Raw genomic sequence first — 26743 nt, 5'->3', positions numbered from 1 at the left:
ACAAGGCAACAAGTTTTCAGGAGGAATGATGGAAATCCACAGAAATCATCAAGACAAATTTGAGAAACACTTCCAGATATGAACAAAATGATGGCACAAGGTGCTTTAAACATTTAACCTCCGTTATGTCCTGTTTAATCAAGTTCATCTGAAATAAATCTAAGATCTCCTCCATATCACTTAATAAAAGAGCAGCTCTGCATCATGTTGTCTCACGTTTCTACATCTCAGCTCAGATATTAATCTGAGCTTTAAACATCTCAGAGTGCGCAGAAGGCAGTTAGCGTGACTTTAGTAAGAATACACCCTCTGCTATGTTCCAAACGCATCCATGCTTCTAGATCCTCTGGATGAGAGAGCTGCAGAGCTCCTTATTCCTGCCAAGGAGTCAACATTATGTTAGAGTTATTTCCAGAACTCAGCAGGTTAACTTACTAAGACTCCAGTCTTATGTCACGCTGAGCTCACTTTTTTCCCCTTTGAAACCCAACTAGCAGCTCCCACTAGTGAAGTGGATGTGTTGGACCCCAATTTCATGGCTGTGACGACTTTGTGACGTATTAGAACCGAGGTTATAACCTGGAGTCCTTCAGACCAAATCTCTGTCACTCCCCTCACACTCCCCAGCCAGAGATTAGGGGCCCACAGTGATCTGCAGGACTTTGGTCCAGATGTTTAACACCGTATCTGACCAAGCGTAGTTCACCTTCTTTAAAACATCCCATGTTCATTCCTCACATGTTGCAACAAACCTTTTTAAATGTCAGAAGTGTTCATTTTCAGAGCTGAATTGAATGCAGCACGATCTGACTGGGTCCCAGGTGAGGTTTATGAGTGTAATTAGAGCAGGTAGAGCACCAATATAAAGTCAGCTGCAGCCTCAGATGAGTTACAGCACAAATCTTCTCTCAACAGCAGTCACTAGATTGCTGTTTTTGACCAGTTTTATCTGAATTGTGTTGCTTCTGTTTTGTCTTGTTCAACATGTTGTTTAAGGTTTTCTTCAGGTGAGTCTTCATGTTTAATGGTTTAGGTTTTTGTTCTCCTATATACTAAAGTTTCTTTCTTTTCTTTTGAAATCCAAACAGGATTTCCTGGCTTTGTGTCCTGCTCTTCAGCATTGGAACATGTTATCCCCCCCAGAAAAGCAAGTATATCAACATTTAGGTGCAGTTTATATAAAGGCAGCCAACATGGGAAGTTGTTTAGTCTGGACATGCTCAACCCATGATGTTGGTAGGAATGAGAGGGCAGAGGGTCTGCAACTATATTAATCATGCAGCACCAAAGCTTACAATATATTAGACTTCAGGTTTAATGACCCACTTGATCTGCAAATACTCCTTTAGCTGTGTTTATTGTTACTAAACATTTTGGCAGTGATACAGAGGCTACTGACAGCACGACTAACCATGCTGTCATATTTTGCTTCAACTAATTTCTGGGCTCAGGTCAAAACAGCGGCTCCTCTGACTCTGGCGGCGGCTCCTCTGGCTCTGGCTACGGCAGCGTCTCCTCTGGCTCTGGCTACGGCAGCGTCTCCTCTGGCTCTGGCTACGGCAGCGGCTCCTCTGGCTCTGGCTACGGCAGCGTCTCCTCTGGCTCTGGCTACGGCAGCGTCTCCTCTGGGTCTGGCTACGGCAGCGTCTCCTCTGGCTCTGGCTACGGCAGCGTCTCCTCTGGCTCTGGCTACGGCAGCGGCTCCTCTGGGTCTAATGCTGGCTTTACTGCGCAGGACGCAGACTTTGCTCGTTTCCTTGCTGCCCTAACGAACTTGAAGATCGACAGTTCTTTCCCACAGTCTGTCTGGACCTCCGACCAGGTCCCTAAGGACACATCTGAGATGCGCACTGTATACCCTTCATCCCATGTCGTCCAGTCCAGCAATGGCTACCAACGAGCCCGCGACTCCAGTTCGTACGCCAAATACTCCCAGGATGCTTTTGACCACGCTGATGCCAAGACTGGGTCTAAAGGGCAGAAGTTGTACTAAGGTAAAGCTGGACTAGTGTCTGAAGTATTGAGACTCCTGTATCAATACTGACCCCTTCTGTTTTCTGCAGGTGACTCTCATGGACACTTCCATGGAGATTCCAACATGTGGCTGAACTCTGGCAAAATAAACTTGACCAATAATATGTGGTCTGTGTATTGAATACTTTAACTCGAGGTTTGTTTTCACTTCATAGAGGTTTTGAGTCCACACCCACTGAGGCTGACTGTTGTAACACTATGTTTCCTTCTCATGGTTGAATTGCATTACACAAACCCAGACCAAAATAACTTGAAGCTCAGTACAGTGGCTCTGCTTGACCTTGTGCCATGAAGGTGTTACAGTTAAATCTGCACTCGCTGGCCTTTTCCAAGCTTTAATTGCATGTGACTCGTTAGCCTATGCTACGTAGCCTTGCCCCTCTGCTTGGCACCACTTGGTGTCTTCTGTGTGCCTCATCAGAGCCATACATCCCTCTTAACCAACTGTCTCAACTTGCCCCCTGTGTGTGCGGCCTTTGTTCATCTCACCTGGGACACCAGCTGGAGGGCTGACACTGTGCTTCATACAGACTCGGTCCTTAACATGGCATCACATCTTCCCATGTTGGTATTTATCTTACACAAGACTTCAATATCTCTGCTGCTTTTGTGTTCCTGATTCTACCACATGTGGAAGATGCCTTTTTAAATTCCCTCGTGCAAAGCTACATGATCAATTTGCAAAATATTTTTTAACTCCGATTCAGATCACTTGCTATTAAACTAGCAATAGTTGGCACAATCAAACTTTCAAAGTACTCTCTGATACGGCCCTCTAGAAAAGGTCTCCAAACAGTTCTAGCAGAGTCTCAGTGAATGGCAGTGTGGAAATTATTAGACCTTTTGCAGAGTGGACTGGAGAGCTGTCCAGGGTGTACCCTGACTCTTTCAATTGGCAGCAGGGATAGGCTAAAGCAGAGATACTCATTATGTGGCTCCTCAAGCTTTAATTGGTGGCTCACACTCTCATAGTAGCTTGTGACAAATTTTTCAAATAACATACAGCGAATACTGCACAGTATGAAGTATTTTTATTAAGGCTTAATGGTGTTTCCTAAAGGGGGCTCTGTTAAACCTGGCAACGCAGCCCGCTTAAACCACCGTCACACTTGACCGCAGTGAACGCTAGCTCCATCAGCGAGATGCAGGCACAATGGGTCTGTTTTTAATTAAAAAAGGACTAAACCATGCTCATCTTGAATGTCTCACTATGATTACAACAAACTACAACTACAACATGAAAGTCAAGGACATGCATGCCTGCTTCCAGTATTAAGGTAGATTTGGTCTTAATTGAAAATGTATTGGCCGTGTTGTTTCTTTTGTGGGATGTTTTATATGTAGAAATGCATATTTGCAAAAGGGGACTTAGTATGTTGTCATAAAAGTGGCTCTTCCCTTGATTTTGCTCTGCCTTTGTGAAAAAAAATATTATCACTGGGCTAAATGCTAAACTACCCAAAACTGGATACATTGAGTAAAGTAAATGGATGGTAAGATAGATCTACAGTGAGGAACCTTGGAGTTATTTCTGACCAGAATTTATCATTTGACTCGCATATAAAACAGGTTTCTAGGACTGCCTTCTTTCACCTTCGTAATATTGTTAAAATCAGGATCCTGCCTCAGTGATGCAGTAAAACTGCTCCATGCATTTGTTACTTCAGGATTTGACTCCTGTAATTCTTTATTATTGGGCTGTCCCAGATATTCTCTGAAAAGCCTCCAGGTGATCCAAAATGCTGCAGCCAGAGTTCTGATGAGATCTAACAGGAGAGATCATTTTTCTCCAGTTTTAGCTTGATTGGCTCCCTGTTAAATTCAGAATAAAATTTAAGATTCTTCTCACATAAAGCTCTGAAGACTTCATACAGCCAAATCATGCTCGAAAAGCACAGGCGGGAAAAACAAGTTATTTTACCATATATGTCCCCTTTAAGATTTTCTCTGAGCATCTCAGGGATTTGCAGGGCTTGTGACTTGTGACTCAAGCAAAAATGTAACTCAATGTTTGATATAGCAATTAAAAAGGACAAACATGGAATGAAACATAATACAAGGATTGTAAAATGACCACACTAATAAAAGCACTTGCAGAAAACAGTAAAATATTTACTCATCAATAAAAACAAACCGTGTACAAGACATGAAAAGAGCACATTAAAACAAGGCAAACAGGCCAATTGAGGAATCTATGGAGGCTTAAAATTCAAAAGAGTTTTTATATTTTCATAGACAAACCAGTCTTCAAATCAAATTTATTTTTCTTAAATGCATTAGCAACACATCCTCTCGCTTAGAGTTGCTCCAACATCATTCCTGGACCATTTATGAGCAAAAACTGCTGGATAGAAATTTGAAAGCCAGATAAGGAGCTGGGTACTGGGAGAGCACCATTAGTTCTACCAATACTTTGCTCAGTGAGTTAGAGCAGAATAGCAAATGAAAGATTTCACATTTACTCAGTAAACCATGTACACTTCCAACTGTACAAGGACTTGATAAAGCTTACCCAGGATACCAACTAGGAAATTTGACTTCCCATTTAGAAGTTGTAAATTCAGAGGATGCAACATCAATAGGCATGTTCTGGCACAACTGCAGAACCTGCCATTACAGAGTGGAAAGGCAACAAGTTGCCTATTAAAGCACAGAAGAGTGGTACAGGGTAGGGTTGTCAAAGAATATTCTAAATTTGACTGACATTCAGCAGTCAAAATTAATGCTTGAACGTGGAAAAACACTGCTTTGGCAAGTCAGCGCACTGCATGACGGGGTCAGGGACAGGTCACAGGAGTCGCACTCTGGTAAAGCGTCACTGCTGAAAGTCGACTTACATGAAGATGGCAGAAAATTCAGAACCCAACTCGACCACAGGCGCAAAGAAAGTGATTTTAACCCCCAAATATATAAAGCCCCGCCAGGAAATACTTCAGATTTTGGTCAGTTGATGGAAAAATTTGAGCCTTGAGACAAAGTTGCATACGAGCTACAGTTAGCTTATCATTCGACCACCAGCAACATGAGGTTAATTCTTGAAAATGTTCACCCAAATGGACTTGCCATAACATGAAACAAATTGTTATACGTTTAAACTTGAATAAACTACCTATACAAGTAGTGAAGTCGGTTTGTCCAGTTGACTCAAAGCTGCCGTTGCCTGACAGTTTGGCTGATTGAAAGCCCCCAGATGCGCATGTGTGTCATTGACATGTGCTAATACAGATGTCTGAATACATTGTTTTAGAAGGAATATGCAATCATTTTTGACAGCGCTAGTATAGGGATACCCAGAGACAAAAATAGAAAGAATGTTCATTATCCACTGTCGAGCCATTACTTTAGCATTCCGTCTGCAGGGTTTGGGGAGAAAACCCAGACAAGGTCATATGACAAGACTGCTGAAGACAGTCTACCATGCACTCAGCAATCTGTGCCTGGAGTACCACGTGGTGGCACAAAGTTGTACCAATTTCAAGCATGCACTGCATAGAAGGGTTTGTGTCTGGCTGCCATGTACAAGTGTAGAGAAATGGCTGTAAACAATGCTGTACCCGATCGCTATAGTCAATTGAGCAATGGAAGCAACTATTTAACACTTCCTCTGAAGATGCAGAGCTTTAAGAAGCCATGTTTGAAACCAAAAGCAGACTGTCCGAGTCAAATATGACAGGCGATGCCTGCCATTTGCCTTGAACCCAGATGGTGTTCACAGGCCATTGTTTCCCTTAGTCAATCATTCTGAAGCAAGATCATTTGACAAGATTTTATTCAAAGACTAAAAAGAATCTTATGCCGTTGGGATATGCTTCCCAATCTGAAACAGAACCAGATTAGTTAGAGCATTGAGATAAAGACATTTGCAGGTACCACTCAACATACCCTCTGCACATCATGTTCAGCTCTAGCGGGCACTTGGGAAGAACTTTTTCTGCTGCCCAGAACCATGGCTGTCAGTAACATGCTCCTTCAAGTAGTGGACATCCTGAAAGTAGTCTTTGCCCTTCTCATGCTGCTGGCTGAAGGTGCTGTAGGTTCCAGAGGGGTACAAGCCGTACAAAAGCCTGTAGTCAAAGTTAGGAGATCCACCCACACCAAAGCGTGGCACCAGTACGGTTGCGGATCCCGGTCCAGACCCTTGGCGGTCATCCGGGTAGCCGAATTCCTCCGTCTGCTGCTGGTAATTCCCGAGTTCAGCTTCCTTGGTGACACTGGAGGTCTCCCCTGACTGGAGGACAGGGCCAGGTGGTGACAGAGGGGCTGCAGGGAGAACGTCAGTGAGGCTGAGGGCTTGGGCTGATGCATCCTCAAAGACTGAGGGAGCAATAGCCCACTGGGTTTCTGTGTGGAGACATTTCACAATTAGTCCTTTTCACAGCAGAAGTTCTGATAGCACAGAGTGTTGACATCCCAGTTTCCTAGGATGTAAAGTTAAAAGCCCCAACCCCCTCTACAGAGATTGAGCAGACTGAATGAGAAGCACAGGTGTAATGCTCGGGTTCTCTTTGGTGCCCCAGTAAGGCTGCTTAAAGTGAAGGGCCTTTCCTCCAAGCAGAAGGGAGCCATTATTACACACCTGAGCATCATTTTGTGTTTTAATACATATGTTCTGAATTTTTATTTATTTTTTAATACAAACTAAACAGCAGGTTTCGGCTTTATAATAGAGCTCGGCAAGATTTGCTAGTGGCTTCATGAAAACACACCTTTAGGGTTCCAAACATTTTGGGCCATCTACACTCCAAGCAGAAGATTTACCTTGTGGTCCAGATTGGGCAGCTCCAGGTTGCAGAGCGCCAGCGTCAGATCCTACGTCAACAGGCACATAAGTGACAGTAGAGTATCCTGTTGCAGGCAGGCCAGAGCTCAAGCTGCTCAATGCTGGACCCGTCTGAACAGCCTGTGGGACACCAGAAGCTTGCACAGCCATTTGCACGGGCACAACGGAGCCAGAGCTGCTGAATCTTGGGTCTCCCTGAAGAGCACCTTGGACAAAGCCAGGAGCTTGGACGAAACCGGGAGCTTGGACAACCAGTTGCGTTGGCACAAATGAGCCATAGCCACTGAATCTTGGGTCTGCCTGAAGAACAGGTTGACTTAGACCAGAGGATAGCACAGGTGTCGCCATATAAACGTCACTGGAAGCAGTGTAGGGCACGGTCACCGGGCGGCCAGCGGCTGCTCCCTGGTAAGAGCCAAAATTACCTGCAGCTCTTGTGCCGCTGCTGCTCTGGCCTGCTGATTTTGAACCTGGGTGCATGAGAACAAGTTTAGCAGAAGCTAATTCAAGACAGCATGTAATGTTTTACCACAACAGATGATAGCACACCTTTAGTGGGAAAACCCCATGTAGCAGCAGTCAACAAGGCAAAGAGGGAAACCCTGAAATTATGTACAACAAAGAGTAAGAATGCAATATTAACTAATGTTTCCAATCAATCAATCAAAAACTGTGAAAGACAGCTTGTGCTTATACCTCAGGAAGAACCCAGCAGCTGTCATGGTGAAAACAAGCTATGAGAGGAAACAGAAAGGGTGAAGGGTTATAAATAATGCCACAGACCAGCCCAGACCAATCAAAGCTTAACGAGCTAACAACAGACAGCTGCTTGTGAGGGACTATCAGGACAGGTGAGCGCTGGAGGCTCATCTGGTTGCTCTGGTATCAGCCTCATTGTCTCCTCTCGCCTCCACCCTCCTGTCTGTGCTAAAGGCACTTAGTCACTGCCAAATATTTTACTGTCGTAAAATAGCTCTACCCAAATTGTCGTAATTCTCAGATTTTCTATTTCAGTTAAACTTAGAAGCTGGAAATAACATCCTAGATGTTGAGTTTTCACACCGACCCACTGACACATTTAACAAGTTAACTGAGGCCTGTAGAGTCTGAGATGTAGCTCTTATTGGTCCTTTAAAGGAGACATGTTTTGCCCTTTTTGGTACAATTTCCCGAGGTCTTACTGAAATGTATGAGACAGGTCAGGAGCTCCTGGTCTTATTGGCCAAGTTTTTCCCCCAAAAGTGTATTTTATTTCCTACATGATGTTTTTCTAACTTTAACCCAGTACTTTTAATGTTTTACACCTTTCGACCAAGTAGTTTTGGAAAAAAAGGTGAAAAACGAATGAAGGAAACAACGGTCTCACAGCAGTTCAAAGACTGGTGTAAAACACAAGTCCCGTGTTTAGGAGATGGTTGACTATCCTCTGAATCCTTTTTAATCTCCTGACTTGGTCAGTATTACTTGTTGATAATCCAGCGGTGCAGGATGATGTTTCCTGTTAGTTTTGGCAGAACTGGTGCTCAGCTGCTGGCACAGAGGAATAACTGGCCCAGCAAAGAGCCTCCAACAAATAACCAACCGGATGATCCAGAACTTCCTGCAGCTAAACAAAGAGAAAACAGAGGTCATTGTCAGCTGTTAAAAATCTGAGCTCAGCTTCAGGCTGTGATGTTTAAAGGCACAAACCAAGCAGGAATCTGGGTGTTATTATGGACTCAGAGCTGAGCTTCAGCAGCCAGATCAGGTCAGTTAGGAAGTCAGCCGACTATCACCTGGAGAATATTTCCAGGATTAAAGGACTTCCTTCCCTGGTTACCTGTCAGATTTTATTACTCATTTTAAAAGCTTTGAATAGTTGGACAGTTGCCTCTGTCTATGATCTGTGAACTCCTTACTCCCCTGATTGCTGCTCACACGGCCCACTGTTTAATATAACTGAGCTGTTCATTAGATGGAAATGAATCCCTGCATACTCCTAAAAATCACTTTATTTTGAGACTTTTTCTTCAAATTAAAACCCCACTTTCATAATTACTCGGGACTCTTTGTAAAATGCAAATAAAACCAGAAAGATATGATCTTAGAACTATTAAAAAGTTTTATCTAATTAGAGATAGTGCAAGTTCGGTGCCATCTGTTGGTTTTCTTAGCGAGGAAATAGTTTTTGAATTGCTCTGTATGAATGAATTGGATTATAATTACAATGAATTGAACTCTAATCGGCCTGAATTGGACTTTATTACTGAAGTGCCCTGAGATGACATTTGTTGTAATTGTAATAGTTTATTTTGGCAACATTTTAAACAAACTGACATTATTCTGTCTTGGGAAACACTGCTGGTGGAAAACATGATACTGGCTGCTGAAAAACTGGCAGAAGTGGACCTTCCAACGTGACAGTGACAGGAAGTAATCAGCTGAAGTCGTCCAGAGATTAACAGAGAACACAAATCAACATTCTGGAATCCGGACTTCACTTCCATCCAGAATCTGTGGTTGGAACCACAGACCAGAAGAGACAGAACAGAAGCCTTCACAAAGTTGTGATGTCATCACTGTAGTGACATCACAATCGATGTCATCTCTGATCTTGTTTGACATCACAAAGTTTATACAGGCCAGACATTTTCACTGCTTTTTCACAGTTGGTCAGGAGTTTATCTGAAGAAACACGTCCAGTTTTTGAAGCATATTGGAAAGTCACAGCAAACGGTTTTCACATCGCCTAAAAAACACTTAATTACTATCTTAAATAGTCATTTTAACAAGCACTTAGAAACAACGCTTACTTACTATCTTAAAAAGTCATTTTGATTTTAAGTACTTAAAAACAACAAGCAAAATGTTTGCTTTATTCTTTCATCAGTTTTATGAACCATGTGGTGCTGTGGCTTAGTTGGCCAAAGTGCCTGTCTAGTAAACAGGAGATCCTGGGTTCAAATCCCAGCAGTGCCTTAAGGTGTTATTATGTACATCAACATGGTGCCATAACTGTTTACAGCAGTGCTTCAGGAGTGCTGGACTTCCAAAACAGTCTGTACTTGGAGGCACTTCATCTCATCGCTTTAACTATTCTTGAGTTACAGAAGATGGAACTGGGACTAAGTCCAATGTTTTCACATATGGAGATAATTTGAATAACATCAAGCCCTGATTTATGCAAAAATCACATGAATATTGGAAATAAATCACAAAAAACACTTCCTGAGGTGGATCCAGTTCCTACTCTTTATTCTTTCATCAGTGTTATGAACCATGTGGCGCTGTGGCTTAGTTGGTCAAAGTGCCTGTCTTGTAAAGAGGAGATCCTGGGTTCAGATCCCAGCAGTGCCTGTGGGCCTTCAGAGCAAGCTATGACTTAGCATATAAAACAGCTTTTTATCAGCTTTCTACTCAATCCTTTTCACTGGTCCACTTAATGAAAGTGCGTATGAATAGCACACAGCTTTTAAAGTCTCATTTATGCCTATTTTATACTTTCAGAGTGTAATTTTCCTCCGTTCACATAACAAGTCAAATGGTTAGGGTACAGTACGGTGGAGGTTCTCCTCCTGTCACACTACATAACATCAAAATTAACGTAAAAACTGTGAAATAGTCAGAGTTAGAGTAAAAGCTGAGGGCAGGACGTCATTTTCTTGAAATATGTAACAGAAAATAATACGCAAAAGCATAAAAAAGCCTTGTAAAAACACAGTAAATGACTTGGCGTGTAATAAGTACACCGCTTCATGAGATCTGGCTGTAACTGGTGAAAGTGACTTCCTCATGAACACCAGGGTCTGAGTTGAAAACCCAACAATATCTGCAAAATATGATGCAGTTTTGAACCAATTGGAGGCACTTCTACTCATGGCTTTAACTATCCTGCTTCCTGCTTCTGAAGAGTGCAGACGTGTCTCTGCTTCCTCCTGCTGCTTATCGCTTTATTTGCTTTTAAATCATTTTACTTCTTTCCACAAGTCTGGGATATCATTTTATTCTTTTCTTTTAAGTGAACCCAGACTTTTTTAATCAAATTTATTCTTTTTAGAATTTATCTGATGATTCAGAGACTACAGTCCTTTCAACATGCCCTCTGATAGCTGTCGGCTATATCAACAAGAAATGTGTGCGCTACAAGAAAGGATTTTTGCCTTAGAAACTGAAATTGGACTTCATGAAACACTCCCAATGGAATCCAGTGGTAAGAAGTAGTGATGGGAAGTTCGGCTCTTTTCTGAGAGCCGGCTCTTTCGACTCCCCGACGGAAGTGAACTGCAGCCAATTTTTTTATAATGGGGCGAATAGGAAGTGGAACGGCTGTCTGTAAAAGGGCTGTGCAGATACGCACAGCTTTCACACCTCTCCCCACACCCCTCTCTCTCTCGTGCCTGCGCAGTCGAAACGCGCATGGTGCACGAGTTATTGTGTTGCCTGCACGCTCTCACTCGCTTTGAAAAAAAAAAAAACACTCCCTCGCATAGTCTAAAATCCGGGATATTTTATCCGACTCGCGGGCATCCGTGATTAACTATCAATATCAGGGAGACTCCCGGAAGTTCCGGGAGAATTAGGATGTCTGCTAAGGTCTCCCTGAATGCCTTCTGGTGCAAAGGAACCTTACCTCTGCTTCTGCCATGTTCTTTGTGCAAGATGCATTCACAAAAGCAATGTCCATGAAGTGGAACAAGAAAGTCTACTTCTGTGTTTTGTGCAAGACCTTCAAGTATCTTATCAGGCCATCTGATAGGTCAACTCCCCCCATGTACCTAAAAGGGCAGTTGGAAAAACAAAAAAGGAAAAATCGTATCAAAAAATGTCCTGCACACAAATGATTACATTTCAAAAGGCAGTTGTGTCGTTGTGGGTGAAAGACTTGTTGTAGACTACCTATTTTACTTTTACTGGACTCTTGCCAACGTATCAGGACCGTTGTTGTTGGAGTTGTATCTTCTCTTAGAATACTGTAAGGCTTTATAGGTGACTTTGACACTTTTTTGTATTTGCGACTGGTTTTACGTAAGTGTTTATTGTGTCCACAGTTCTGATTGTATCTTGGATTGCCATACATCATTGGAATCGCAAGACCCTTAGCTTTCCAACAGTATATAACATATTTAGGTACATATAAAGGGGGGCTGAGGAAAACCCCAGATTTGCCCTGAAGTATGCAACATCCCGGCGGCAGGACATAAAAACGTTAATTAATATGAACATATGTGATCAAAAGGAGGGAGATGTGATGGAGAATGTAATTCTCTGCATGTGCTGGCTGTTGTTTTTCTGGCTCAGTCTTACAGGGAAAGGCTGCCTCACACATGATCAAACACATGTTTATCTGTAAACTATTGTGTTTACCCTGTCTGCTGGTGTTATTTATTTGGTCATTTACAAATCCTCTGAAAAGCAGATCATAAACCAACTGAAGTTTGGTGGATTAAAGCCTGCTGTTTAAAGCACAGAGCAACGTCACCTCCCAAACCCAACCCTGCCACTGGCTCTAAAGGAGAGGAGCCTGTTAGCGGAGGGCCCTGCTCAGAGTCCTGCTTTAGTGAACTACAGCAACCAAGTAAACCTGCCAGACTTCTGTTGGGATCAGACTGATCTATGAGGGCTTAAAGATTCCATAAAGAGAAACATGCAGCTGAACCTAAATAAAACTTGAACAGAGAACTTACAGGAGAGGTTTTTAATGCTTTTATGCATCAATCTTTACTTCATTGGCTCCCTCCATGGGATTCAAATTTGGAACATTTTTCTAATAAAAGAAAAAGATGTCAAGGGTCAGAAAGCACCTTTATTATTGTTTTACTCTGTAATATGTAGGATCCATAAACTCATTTATCACCAGCTCTATCAGCATGGAGAGAATCCCCTTTTCTCCCAAAAGATCCCCGGTGCTGCTCCTGAGCTGTTTCTGTAAGTTTATCACACCAGCTGGTGAAATGATATGAGTCCCTCTACAGTTGTTGGAGATATCAGCTGAGATTCAAACTAAAAGACACATTTTGTGTCTGAAACTGAGAGACTGTTCAGGTGGGACTGAAAGCAGATTCAGAGGGTTGTGATGTATGTGTTTCCACCCAAATGATCTGATAACTGTCAGAGATGCAGCAGTGCTATGAAATCCACTTTAGAAGCTGCAGTTATTGGACACAATGAAAGCTGAGCATCTCTGTGGCTCAGAGGAAAACTGAGCAGCAAATGTTGTCAGTCTAAAGCTGAAATACTAAAGAATACTGCTCCTTATGTGGAACACACCAAACTCCAGAGAAGCTGGAAGCACCACTGCGACTGAACTTGTGACATCATCACAGTTTACGCAACTTCCTCCAACATCTATGTCTCTTGAGGCCTTTACAAAATATATTTCTGACACTGATTTTTCTGATGAAGTGCTTTGTTTTATTGCCCCTTAAATGAAGCAAACAATGCCCTTGTTGTTTAAACTGCACCAACGTTGATTTATCTCTGTAATGTCTTGTGTTCTGTTCTGGGTGTTCATTCATTACAGATTGTCCAAATAGTGAAATCTAAGTGAAAAGAAGCCCTGATATAAAGCAGAACTATTCATGATAAATGCTCTTAACCTGTTGTAGTTTCAGTGAATGTGATCAACACTCTGCAGCTGGTGTATTTAAGGTGATTTCTATAGTTTCTATAGAATTATTCTATAGTTTATATAACTTACAAATGAGGATATAACGATGCGGCTAACAGCAAAGCTAACAATAAGCTACATAGAAGGAAAAGCATCAGCCAGGCTCTGTCAGAGGTGACAGTGTAGAAACAGAGTGCAGGCATAGAGGGAAGTACAGGTTAAGTGGTATATTACATTTCTACACCTGAACAGGGACTTGAACCCTGGACCCTCAGATTAAAAGTCTGATGCTCTACCAACTGAGCTATCCAGGCCCTATGAGAGTGTGTCTGAGTGACAGCTGAGATCTGAAACACTTCCTGAGTCCAAAGCTGTGACGCTGTTTTCTGAACAAACGCCTGGTTGATGTGAACTTGTGTTGCAGCCACTGAGCATAAAGAAGAAGGCCTTCATGGAGGGAAACAGGGAGTTAAGGAGGAGTGTGAAGAAAAAAGGAAGAGAGCAAGTCGGTGGGAAACTCTCTGCAGCAGAACAGTGTGAGGGATGTGTGGTCAGGAATGGAAAAGCTCACAGGCTTTGGGATAATGTGGGATCAGACAGATGGAAGAGTTCAGACAAACTCAGCATGCTGCTGTCTCCTGCTACAGACCTCACATCCTCCATGTACCAACAGCTCCCCTGTCACACCTCAGCACATCTACATGAAACTATCACATCTATAGGAAAATAAACTATCGCCTCATCTGGATACAAACAAAAGAGATGATTGTGGATTTTAGGAGGAGCAGCAGTCAGCTGAACAGCGTCTCCATCCTCGGTGAAGAGGTGGTTGAGGATTACAGATACCTGAGGGTTCACCTGGACAGCAGACTGGACTGGAAATGCAACACTGAGGCTGTCTACAAGATGGGACCTTCAGTAAACTATTCCTATAACTGTATATATGCTAACTGAGTTGGCATGGGTTGGTGCACTAAACACATGTTACAGAGTTTAATATTTCTGCATCTTTTAGTAAAAACAGGAAAGAATGAGTGTATATTTCCAGCCAAATTCCCAATAAAGCTGCTCTCATCCACATATTTTTCTGCTTCTTCTGTCAGACGGCTAAACTGAAAATCAGCCCATTAAGACTACGGGTCAACTCGTGGTCACTTAAAGCATGTCCAGACTGTCGCTCTGCTCTAATAAAATCCTGATTTTGTAACCGCAGCCTCATCTTCAGGTTTTTGTTTTAAGTTTTGTACAAAGAAAATAGACTCAAATGTAACCTCTCTTCAATGCATATTCAGAACTTATTTAAATCTCTTCCAGAAAAACTCTTGTTTTGATCGTTTTCTTTAAAATAAAGATTTTTAAAAAGCTAATTGACCATGTGCTCTGTTTTACATATAACATCAGTTATAGAGGTAAACACGCAAAGTTAGCATATTGACAGGTTTCAAATATATGTTTCAGTGGCGGCCGTGCTTTGGCTCACTGGGCCTTCAGTGCGGGTTTACCGTCCATTCAGAGTCGCTATTTAAATCCGTCCTGAGTGCCCACATGGATCTGGATCTCACTAACCGTGCTGTATGCCAATAAACACAGAGAGACAGCTGTTAGAAGACTTTCTTCTGCAGGTTTCCTTCTGATTTATTTATCTTTTAAACACTTATTCAGCAGCAGGATGTTTATTCATCAATTAACCTACTAATAATGAACTATGAGAGAGATTTCACGTGTTGAGAGCAGCTTCCATTGTTATTGTAATTATTATCACTTATATCAGCAGTTCAGAATATTTGATGATTTATATTTATAATATAATATTTATACATGTAAATATAATACATAATACTCACAAGAGTTCCTGATTATTATCTATTTATTGACATAACACTGAGATGCTCCATATGTTAGTCCATTGTTGCCAGTTAACTGCAGCCTTGCAGCTTTCAGCAGCAGCTGTTACCGCTGAGCAATCAGTTCCCTCTGCACTGAGGATCATATGAAAGCAGCTCCTGCAGCTTCAGGTTAGGAGAGCTGGCTGAGGTGTGTTCTGGGTGATTCGCCGGATTATGGCAATGGGAGGAAATGACGTGGCAGAACTGAGTGAGATGGAGGACGAGGAAGCGGGAGACACAAACATTGGAAAATGGAAGAAAGTAGAATCCAGGAAGAAAAAGAGAAGAAATAGTAGTAGCAATAATTCAAATGGTAATTCTCAGGAGTCGGGTGAAGAAAGACATAGCGTAAAAGTAAGACAAGAAGAAATAAAGGTTAAACTTCAATTTGACTTGCCATGTTCTTTAAACCCATTGAAACTATCTAAAGCGTTACATGACGCCGTAGGAAATGTGTCAGTTAAAGCATTGAGAGATGGAAGTTTAATCATTACGTGTGTTGATAACAGACAAAGAGATATTTTGGTTAAAGTGACAACTTTGGAGGGGAAGAAGGTCAAATGTACATTGTGGGAGAGGAAAAGGATCGTGCAAGGAGTAATCACAGGGGTCCCAACTGAGTTGACAAGTGATGAGATTATGAGAAATGTGACGGGAGCTAAAGTGGAAAGAGTGAAGAGGTTGATGTATAACAAAGATGGGGTGAAGAAGGAAAGTTTATCTGTACTGTTGTCCATGAGAGAGGAAATGTTACCAACAAGGATTAGGGTCGGCTACATGAGCTATCCAGTACGTGAGTACATCCCACCGCCACTCCGGTGCTTTAAATGTCAAAAGTTTGGGCATGTAGCAGCAATATGTAGAGGGAAAACGAGGTGCGGCAAGTGTGGAGGGGAAGATCACGATTATGGTAAATGTAACCCAGGCACAAAGGTTAAGTGTTGTAATTGTGGAGGCGAGCACAGCGCTGCGTATAAAGGGTGTGATGCGCATAAACGTGCAGCAGAGGTTCAGCGAATTAAAGTGGAGGAAAAGGTGACATATGCTGAAGCAATTAAACAAGTTAATGCAAAAAAGGAAACAGTGATACCATCAGAAGCTGGTACAGGAAAACCTGGACAGAAACAGCACTGGCAATCTCAGGGAAGCAAACAAGTAGGAAGGGAAGCAAATACAACATATATTGCAGTGGACAATGTAAAGTTTATAGCCTTCCTAGCAGAAGTAATTAACTGTTCTGCTCAAACCACGAGTAAGACAGAGAGAATTAAAATAATCATAAAAGCGGCACAGAAATACATTGGTATGGGGGAAATAAATATAGGTAGTATCAATGATATATTACTAGCAGAAGTAGGACAAGAAGAATCACAACATAAATGACTTTGTCTGTTCTTCAGTGGAATGCTAGGAGTTTAATAGCAAATGGGCAGGAACTAAAGCATTTTATTGAGGAACTAGACATCAAACCTAATATCATCTGTATACAAGAAACATGGTTAAAACCAGCACTTGATTTCATTATACATGGATACACAGCAGTACGCAAAGACAGGGATACAACAGGAGGTGGAGTTGCTACATTTATTCAACAAGGGATTAATTATGGAAATGTAACATTGAGTTTAGATATAGAGGTAGTCCTGGTGGATATATGGGTAGGTAAAACTAAGACTAAAATCATTAACTTTTATAATCCTTGTAAAAGAATAATGAGAGAGATGCTAGATAGTTTGTATGAGAGAGGAAATGGAAAGATAATATTGTGTGGAGATTTTAATGCTCACAACACTCTGTGGGGAGGAACAAGAGTGGATGAGACTGGGAGTATTATTGAGGAGTATATGGATGATAACAAATTAGTATGTTTAAATGATGGAAGAGGCACGAGGTTTGACGTTTATCATGGAACAGAGTCCGCATTGGATCTCACAATAGTATCTGATCAGATAGCAGGGGTAAGTCAGTGGGAGGTTAACAGAAGTTCTCTTGGAAGTGACCATTATATAATATGGTTAAGTATTGGGAATCAAAATATGTGTCTAGAGGAGAATTGGTTTCCAAGATGGAAGATGAGAGAGGCAAACTGGGGGATGTACAGTTTTAAAGCGAGTGGTAAGTTGATGGAAAAAATATCAGAAAGGAATTGTGATGTTGATGAAATAAATTCAAAAATTACAAATATATTGTGTGAGGCAGCGGAGGAGGTTATGGGTAAATCCTCTGGCATGAGGAAAAGGAAAATGGTACCTTGGTGGTCAGATGACTGTAAGGAAGCAGTAAAATACAGAAATAAAGCTTTCAGGAATGTAAAATCAAATCATTCATATAATAATTTCATGGAGTTTAAAAAAGCACAATCAAAGGTAAAGCAAGTCGTAAAAAAGGCTAAAAGGAAGTATTGGCGTGACTTTTGTGGTAAGATAGGAGCAGAAGTTAAAGTGGGAGAGGTCTGGGGCATGATTAAAAAGATGGGAGGCATTAGAAGGGAATTCTCCATGCCTGTGATTAAAAATAATGAGGTAGAGGCAGTGACCAATCAAGAGAAAGCTGAGATGCTTGCAAAAGGTTTTGTAAAGGTTCATAGCTCAAAAAACTTAACAGATGAAGAATTAGCTTGGAGAGTTAAAGTAATAGAGGAAAACAAAGGATCACTAGGGATAAAGGCGAACAGTGAGAGCGTACTTGACAAGGAGTTTACATTATTTGAACTTAAAAGAGCATTAAATGGGGTCAAAAACACTTCGCCAGGGAAAGATGGTGTGTGTTACAAAATGATAAAAGAGATAGACGATGTAGCTAAGCATGAAATTTTAAAAATGTACAACAAGATATGGGAGCAGGGGAAATTACCTTTGTGTTGGAAGCACTCAGTCATAATCCCGATTGGGAAGCCAGGAAAAGATAAAACTGATGTAAAAAGCTATAGGCCAATTGCATTGACATCAAATTTATGCAAACTGATGGAAAGAATGGTGGTTAAAAGGCTTATGTATGAGGGTGAGAAGAAAGGACTATTTTCTAACCATCAGAGTGGGTTTCGTAGTGGACGAACTACAATGGACCCTGTGGTATGCATGGAGAATCAAATAAGGAAAGCACAAAATAACAAAGATCTAGTTCTTGCTACTTTATTTGACATAGAAAAGGCATATGATATGCTCTGGAAGGAGGGGTTACTGATTAAGCTGAATAGGATGAACATTGGTGGGAGGATGTTTAATTGGATCAGGGACTTTTTAAAAGACAGAACAATTGAAGTCAGAGTTGGGGTTCAATTTTCTAGGATGTATACTACAGAAAATGGGACACCACAGGGCAGTGTATGCAGCCCTGTGTTTTTTAATCTGATGATTAGTGATATTTTTGACTCAATTGTAGATGTAAGAATTAACAGAGCATTATATGCTGATGATGGAGCTCTGTGGACAAGAGGGCGTAATATTGGTAAAGTTACAGCTAAGATGCAATTAGCCATAAATAAGGTGGAAAAATGGGCATTTGAGTGGGGTTTTCATTTGTCGGTGGAAAAAACACAAGTAATCTGTTTTTCAAAGAAAAGGAAGAATCCTACCGTAGAGCTTAGGCTATATGGACAAACATTAAAACAAGTCGATACTATTAGGTACCTGGGAGTGTGGCTGGATGTGAAGCTTATGTTTAAGGAACATATTCAGAAAATGATGGAAAAATGCAAAAAAGGTATAAACGTCCTGAAATGTTTAGCAGGGTACAACTGGGGAGCTTCAGGAACGTCCCTTAAAATAATTTACATCGCCTTGATTAAGTCAGTGTTTGATTATGGATGTATTGTATACAGATCAACATCAAAGACACAACTCAAAGAAATCGACAAAATGCAGGTGAAATGTATGAGAATATGTTGTGGGGCATTCAGAACCTCTCCTGTACCAGCGCTGCAAGTAGAGACAGGAGAAATGCCATTAAACCTCAGGCGCCTGAAATTGAGCATGGCTTATTGGGTCAATTTAAAAGGACATAGTGCATCACATCCTACTAAGGAAGTCCTTAATGACTGCTGGGAATATGGGAGAACTAAGATATGTAGCTTTGGCTGGGATGCTAACAGATTAGCAAGTCAGATGGAAATAGAGGATTTACCTTGTAGCAAGACTTTGCCTCTGGCAACAACCCCACCCTGGTTGTTTTGTTCCCCTAGAGTAATCATAGAAACTAAAGACAAGGTAGGGCAGTACCTAGAGTATAGTTGCGATGATTCAGCAAAAATCTATACAGACGCATCCAAGGATTCTGAGGGGAAGACCGGAATTGGGGTGTATATTCCTGAGTATGAAATAAAAATCAAAAAACGAACAACTGATCATTTATCCATTTTTTCTGCCGAGATGGCAGCAATTATCATTGCATTACAATGGTTAGAAGAGGCTAGGCTCCCTAACACTGTTATTTGCTCTGACTCTATGTCGTCACTCACAGCTATTCAAAGTGGTGATTCAACATGCAGACAGGATCTATTGAATGAAGTTTATCAAATCATGTTTACAATTAAAAAAACAAGGAAGGACAGTGCAGTTTGTGTGGGTTACCGCACATAAAGGTGTAGAAGGGAATGAGAAAGCAGACAAGCTTGCAAAAGAGGCAACAAAAGAAGAGGAGGTTCAAGTAAATATTCCACTCTGTAAGTCAGAGATCAAGGTAATAATCAAACAAAAAGTTAATACAATGTGGCAGTCTGAGTGGGATAAGGAGAGGAAGGGCAGACATTTATATAATTTACAACAAGGAATATCTAGGAAAAGAAACAGTGAGATAAATAGACAGGAGGAGGTGTGGTTTTATAGAATGCGAATAGGTCACACTGGTCTGAATAGTAATCTATTTATCATAAACAAACATCCATCTGGAAATTGTGAGGTATGTGGAGTCAGAGAGGACGTAGAACATGTTCTGTTAAGATGTGAAAGGTTCTTGAGTCAAAGAGAAAAACTGAAAAGGGCAGTTAGTGCAGTAAAGAAGGTTTTCTCCTTGGAAACATTATTGGGTGAGCCCAGGTCAGGAAGTATCACGAGTTCCATGATATCCTTTATCAAAGAGACACAGTTAGCAAACAGGATTTAGAATTATAGTTTTGTTTTGATTATTTTATGTTATTTATTTATTTATTTGGTTTCTTATATATTATGTATTTATTTATTATTTTTTTATTTTATTTTTTTATTTATTTATTTATTTATTTATTTTTTTTTGTTTTTGTTTATTTTTTTTTATTAAGTTTTCTTTGAATTACCCAATGAACTGCACCTCAGTCCAGTAGATGGCGGTAATACACCTAGTATGTAAACTGCCATAAAACATAACAGAAGAAGAAGAAGAAGAAGCTTCAGGTTAGTGTCACAGGGCTCTGAACTTTGTGTTAGTGCAGTTTGGCAGCAGCAGGTCCCAGGCAGGCTTTAATTACATTGCAGCAGAATGAGGTGAGTAACTTCTAGTCTATCCCAGTGCTCCTAAGTGGTGGCACTGAACCTCTGCTGCCTTAAATGTCTGAGGCAAGCAGAACCTCATTTGGTCGCAGCATTACACTATGAATATGCAGTTAAGCTCAACAGGAGTGGGCATGTTAAGGGGAGGTGGTGGTTGGACCCCACTGGTCTCTAAATGTACTCAGAACTTCATATGAGATGTCCCTGTTTCTGCAGGGTTTTGTGGATTTCTTGTGTGCTGATTGGAAGCATCACCTGCATTCCTGCACAAAGCGGTAAGCTGATCCCAATCAAAGCTCAGCAACTAAAAGCAGTTTAAATTGACTCAGGTGTAAATGGAAGGCTGGTCTTAATTCTCTGTTTCCTCACCCATGTATTCAGTTTATGGACAAGCTCTGTCTAAGCCAACGTATCAGAAAGCAGCTGGAACCAGTGGTTCTGCAGCACAGCAGCATGGTGCTCAGGGAGGTCAGTCTGGAGCTCCTGGCAGCAATTACCAGTTTGAAGATGGGAGCTGGAGCCTTTCATCTGACACCAGCGGCGAGGACGAGCCAGTCTTCACTCCTGTGACCGACGAGGATCAAGTCTACGCTTACAAATCTCGGTCCCGCTACAACAAGAAGCGTGTGCTGTTCAGCCAGTTCCGCTACAGCCCAACAGAATCTGAGCCAGACCACGGCAAAACATCTCAGCACAAGGTTCAAGTTCAGAACGGCTTCTGAGGATCTTTCTGGTGAGGCTCATTTTACTCTGCATGTGTGCTCTCTGTAGCTGCTGGTAGGTGACTGACTTTCTTTGTCTTGCAGATCTGCATATTCTAGAGGCATCGCTGCTGCTACCGCTTGAATAAATGGCTTTAACTTGAATACCTTGTTGCACCATCAAATGGCTCCTAGCTGTCTCTGGGTCATCCAGTTGTGGGTTGGAGGGGATAGTTGAGGGCCTGTCAGGTTGACATGACTTAATCCTATAATAAGGTGTTGGCATTAACGTAAGGACAGTTTCTGCTCAAAGGTGAGCTTGTGAAGGTCTTGACGGCTTCAGCTTGGAATGCATTCCCAACTAAAAATGGCTGAAAAGCCAACTGCAGCTCTGACAGCAGTGGGTAAAGGTGTGGCCTTGAGCTCTATCAGAAGATTCCACTGCTGCATATTGTGCTGAGGGGGAAACCTTTACACTCTGTAGCAATCCTCACCCTACAGCTCTGGGTAAGGGCAGACCCATCAGATGCTGGGGCCATGTGAAACCTGGACAGTAGTTTCTGCAAGTCCATGACCGAGGATGGCTTCATAACTATCTTCTGTGGTTGCAAAGGTCTTGTACACTGCATACTTGTAATGAAGCTTGTGCTACACAAATCAAAAAGATGTGGCAGCTACTTTTAGTGAAGTGGCTTGGGAACAAAATTTATTGGCTCAATGTTGTCAGTTACTCACTACCTGGAAGTAAGTTGGATCAGGTGGTGGGGCAAACATCTAGTGGAGGACCGTGTTTGTGACATCTTAAACACAACGCTGAGTATTTTTATCAAATCTATACATTACCATTGAGGTTGGGTCATGGAAACTGAAAGGAGCCTCTCGGCCTCAATAGCAGAGGTGTGGCCAGAAGGTCATCATTTCCTATCATTGCAGTAGCATAGGACCTGAATATTAGCATGTAGGGAAACATTAAAGCTGAAGAAAAAGGCCTTTTGTGTTGGGTTGTTCAGGAGGTTGACCTGAAGCAGGTACCAGGTGGCCAAAAGGGCTGCATCATCAGTAGCTGCTCAAGCTAAAATTCAGGGATGGGAAGAATTTGTCATCTGTTCCCATTTCTTTGGTTGCATCTATAAAATAACAGTTTGACATGCATGAAATGGCATTTTTGCAGAAAACGGGTGATTCCCTGAGATGCATCTGGACCTTCAGCTGTTCAGTGAAGCCTCATCAGAAATGGTCTCCATGGAAGGGTGGCTGTCAAGAAGCCGTTCTTAAGGAGGGGAAACGGGGAGAAAAGGCTGAGCTATGCCAAAGGACACGAGAAGTGGACTGAAAATCAGTGGCAACAGGTCTGATGGAGGGATGAATCCTCCCCAGAGCCCGGGCAGGGTTAGAATAAATGTATTAAATAAATGAATAAATCAAACGACTCATGGATACTGTTCATTACACCAGATTTTACAGATCAAACATCTATTTTGTTCTACATTTGGATGCAAGAAGGCGAGCCAGGTGTTGGAATATATTCAGGAAGTCGTGAGCTGTACAACCACACAGTGGACTGTGCACAAAAGCATTCACTATCCTGTCTGGAACATGAACAAACATGTGTGATTAATACTGGGTATAATGCAACATCAAATGTTCCATCTATATGTGAGAATCAGATGTCTTACCTGGTCGTCCCTACAGCAAGGACACTGCCTGTGGGGACTACTTGCACATAGTCGACATATAATTAAAAGAAAAACTTTTGTGGACTTGTTTCCACACTTTAAGTCACTCACATTGTTAACCTGCAGGTTGCAGTTTAAATATGAACATGATAAAGTCTGGTCTTTGTTGGATTTTATGAAAGTAATTATGAGAACAGATGATGTGAACTACTGTAACAAATGTTAGTTTTCAGAATTAAAACAACCTGGGGATATAAATATTCTCATTTTCATAAATAAATATGAAGTTCAGGTGTGACAGTCAACATTTTACAGTAAAAAAAAACTTTCTCAGAAACTTAGACCCATATTAAAAAAGAGCATTATTCAAATAGACACATTTTCCCTTTTAAATGAGTTAAAAATGTAGCTTTAACTTCAGAGTATTTTCAGTACAGTTCCACCTCACTGATGGCTGGTAAAGCCTACACAGCACAAAGAACAGAAAACAGTTGCCTACAGACTATAAAGTGCTCAAATGTCACATTTCCCATGTTGGAAGTTTGCTGTGTCACAGGGAGTCTGTGGGAGTCTTTGGTTGTTCTCACAAGGCAACAGGTTTTCAGGAGGAATGATGGAAATCCACAGAAATCATCAAGACAAATTTGAGAAACACTTCCAGTTATGAACAAAATGATGGCACAAGGTGCTTTAAACATTTAACCTCCGTTATGTCCTGTTTAATCAAGTTCATCTGAAATAAATCTAAGATCTCCTCCATATCACTTAATAAAAGAGCAGCTCTGCATCATGTTGTCTCACGTTTCTACATCTCAGCTCAGATATTAATCTGAGCTTTAAACATCTCAGAGTGCGCAGAAGGCAGTTAGCGTGACTTTAGGAAGAATACACCCTCTGCTATGTTCCAAACACATCCATGCTTCTAGATCCTCTGGATGAGAGAGCTGCAGAGCTCCTTATTCCTGCCAAGGAGTCAACATTATGTTAGAGTTATTTCCAGAACTCAGCAGGTTAACTTACTAAGACTCCAGTCTTATGTCACGCTGAGCTCACTTTTTTCCCCTTGAAACCCAACTAGCAGCTCCCACTAGTGAAGTGGACAAGTGATGTGTTGGACCCCAATTTCATGACTGTGACGACTTTGTGACGTATTAGAACTGAGGTTATAACCTGGAGTCCTTCAGACCAAATCTCTGTCACTCCCCTCACACTCCCCAGCCAGAGATTAGGGGCCCACAGTGATCTGCAGGACTTTGGTCCAGATGTTTAACACCGTATCTGACCAAGCGTAATTCACCTTCTTTAAAACATCCCATGTTCATCCCTCACATGTTGCAACAAACCTTTTTAAATGTCAGAAGTGTTCATTTTCAGAGCTGAATTGAATGCAGCACGATCTGACTGGGTCCCAGGTGAGGTTTATGAGTGTAATTAGAGCAGGTAGAGCACCAATATAAAGTCAGCTGCAGCCTCAGATGAGTTACAGCACAAATCTTCTCTCAACAGCAGTCACTAGATTGCTGTTTTTGACCAGTTTTATCTGAACTGTGTTGCTTCTGTTTTGTCTTGTTCAACATGTTGTTTAAGGTTTTCTTCAGATGAGTCTTCATGTTTAATGGTTTAGGTTTTTGTTCTCCTATATACTAAAGTTTCTTTCTTTTCTTTTGAAATCCAAACAGGATTTCCTGGCTTTGTGTCCTGCTCTTCAGCATTGGAACATGTTATCCCCCCCCAGAAAAGCAAGTATATCAACATTTAGGTGCAGTTAGTGATGGCAAAATGAGGCTTTGTGAACCAATGAGGCTTTCCAGCCAAAAGGTTCATTACCCAAAGCCTCATTGAAACGGTCTCTCTAGTGACACTTGCTGTGCAAAAGGAATATATGACAGACTAAATTAACCCTGAGTTAGAGCATCCTGCAATTTAAAATAAACAATTGTTGTCACTGTGTCTCAATGAAAATAAATGTGTGAAAACTGCATATATGGAAGTATTATTGAGTGCTATGGTGTTGATCACTCAAATGAAATATATCAATGATGTACACTGACTACAGTGCTTATGGAACTGGGAGTATGAAAGTGCTTATGGGACCGGGAGTCAGGAATAAACTGTAACAGAGCAGTATGGGCAACAAGACAAATATAAGTTATTGTTTTTTATTTTAAAAAATGTGTGTCAATAACGTTGCAGTTTAATATGCCCAGAAGAAAAAAGAGCGACAACAACTACCGATAACTATGTTCTTCTCTCGAAAAAACAGACCTGCACCGCGGGCTTTAGAAGAAAAAAAACGCTGAGTCAGGATGCAGCGGCTCAGTCAGAAGAGCAGTGAAATACACGCGAGTCACTATTTGTTCTACTGTAGCCTACTTTGAATTTTGTTTTCATAATAATTTTTCATTTTCTCCCGTTCTAATCCAATGACTCGGGTCGCGGTGGGGCGGTGCTGATCTCCGCAATTTGAAGCCTTCAGTTCGTATTGATGATTCAAATTATTATGTTACAGTACAGTAGTTATTTGTAAAAAAAAAATAAAGGCTACTACTTCACGGATTTCGCCTATCACGGGTTCTTTTTGGAACGTAACCCCCGCGAAAAACGAGGGTTCATATCCTATATAACTATTCTAACACTATTCTAACCTAATTACGATATATTCTAAATGCAGTATAATAGATGATATAATAACTGAACTTAACCACTAACTCTGATACAACCAACGCACACTCTACCTCTCACCAATACCAAACGCCAACTCAAAACCCTCGAAGTGCCGCGAGGTTCAAACCCTTTTTATGCGATAGTGACGCTCAAAATGAATCTGTGACGTGTACACTGAATCCGAGGCCTCGTTTGTCATCAGTCACGTGATTTTTATGGAAACGATACAAGCTTCAAACCAACGCTTCATCTGGCTCGCCCCTTTTTGCTCGACACATGCTCCGAGGCCTCGCTTCAAACGCCACATCACTAGGTGCAGTTTATATAAAGGCAGCCAACATGGGAAGCTGTTTAGTCTGGACATGCTCAACCCATGATGTTGGTAGGAATGAGAGGGAAGAGGGTCTGCAACTATATTAATCATGCGGCACCAAATCTCACAATATATTAGACTTCAGGTTTACTTGAACTGCAAATACTCCTTTAGCTTTGTTTTTTGTTACTAAACATATTGGCAGTGATACAGAGGCTACTGACAGCATGACTAACCATGCTGTCATACTTTGCTTCAACTAATTTCTTGGCTCAGGTCAAAACAGTGGCTCCTCTGGCTCTGGTAGTAGCACCTCTGGGTCTGGCTACGGCAGCGGCTCCTCTGGCTCTGGTTACGGCAGCGGCTCCTCTGGGTCTGGCTACGGCGGCGTCTCCTCTGGCTCTGGCTACGGCGGCGGCTCCTCTGTCTCTGGTTACGGCAGCGGCTCCTCTGGCTCTGGTTACGGCAGCGGCTCCTCTGGGTCTGGCTACGGCAGCGTCTCCTCTGGCTCTGGTTACGGCAGCGGCTCCTCTGGGTCTGGCTACGGCAGCGGCTCCTCTGGGTCTGGCTCCGGCAGCGGCTCCTCTGGGTCTGGCTACGGCAGCGTCTCCTCTGGGTCTGGCTACGGCAGCGGCTCCTCT

General features: G+C 41.8%; 3 non-coding genes across 3 annotated transcripts; 2 read left to right on the top strand and 1 right to left on the bottom strand.

Moving 5' to 3' along the window:
• Window positions 1–9698: 9698 nt before the first annotated feature.
• trnat-agu (transfer RNA threonine (anticodon AGU)) lies at window positions 9699–9772 on the top strand. The gene has a single exon. It is a non-coding gene; the product is annotated as a tRNA-Thr (tRNA).
• Window positions 9773–10076: 304 nt separating this feature from the next.
• Window positions 10077–10150, top strand: trnat-ugu (transfer RNA threonine (anticodon UGU)). Its single transcript has one exon. It is a non-coding gene; the product is annotated as a tRNA-Thr (tRNA).
• Window positions 10151–13641: 3491 nt separating this feature from the next.
• trnak-uuu (transfer RNA lysine (anticodon UUU)) lies at window positions 13642–13714 on the bottom strand. The gene has a single exon. It is a non-coding gene; the product is annotated as a tRNA-Lys (tRNA).
• Window positions 13715–26743: the final 13029 nt, after the last annotated feature.

This window comes from Odontesthes bonariensis, chromosome 11 (assembly GCF_027942865.1).
Source record: "Odontesthes bonariensis isolate fOdoBon6 chromosome 11, fOdoBon6.hap1, whole genome shotgun sequence".
NCBI classification, from domain to species: Eukaryota; Metazoa; Chordata; class Actinopteri; order Atheriniformes; family Atherinopsidae; genus Odontesthes; species Odontesthes bonariensis.
This window is presented reverse-complemented; position numbering and strand designations above follow the sequence as displayed.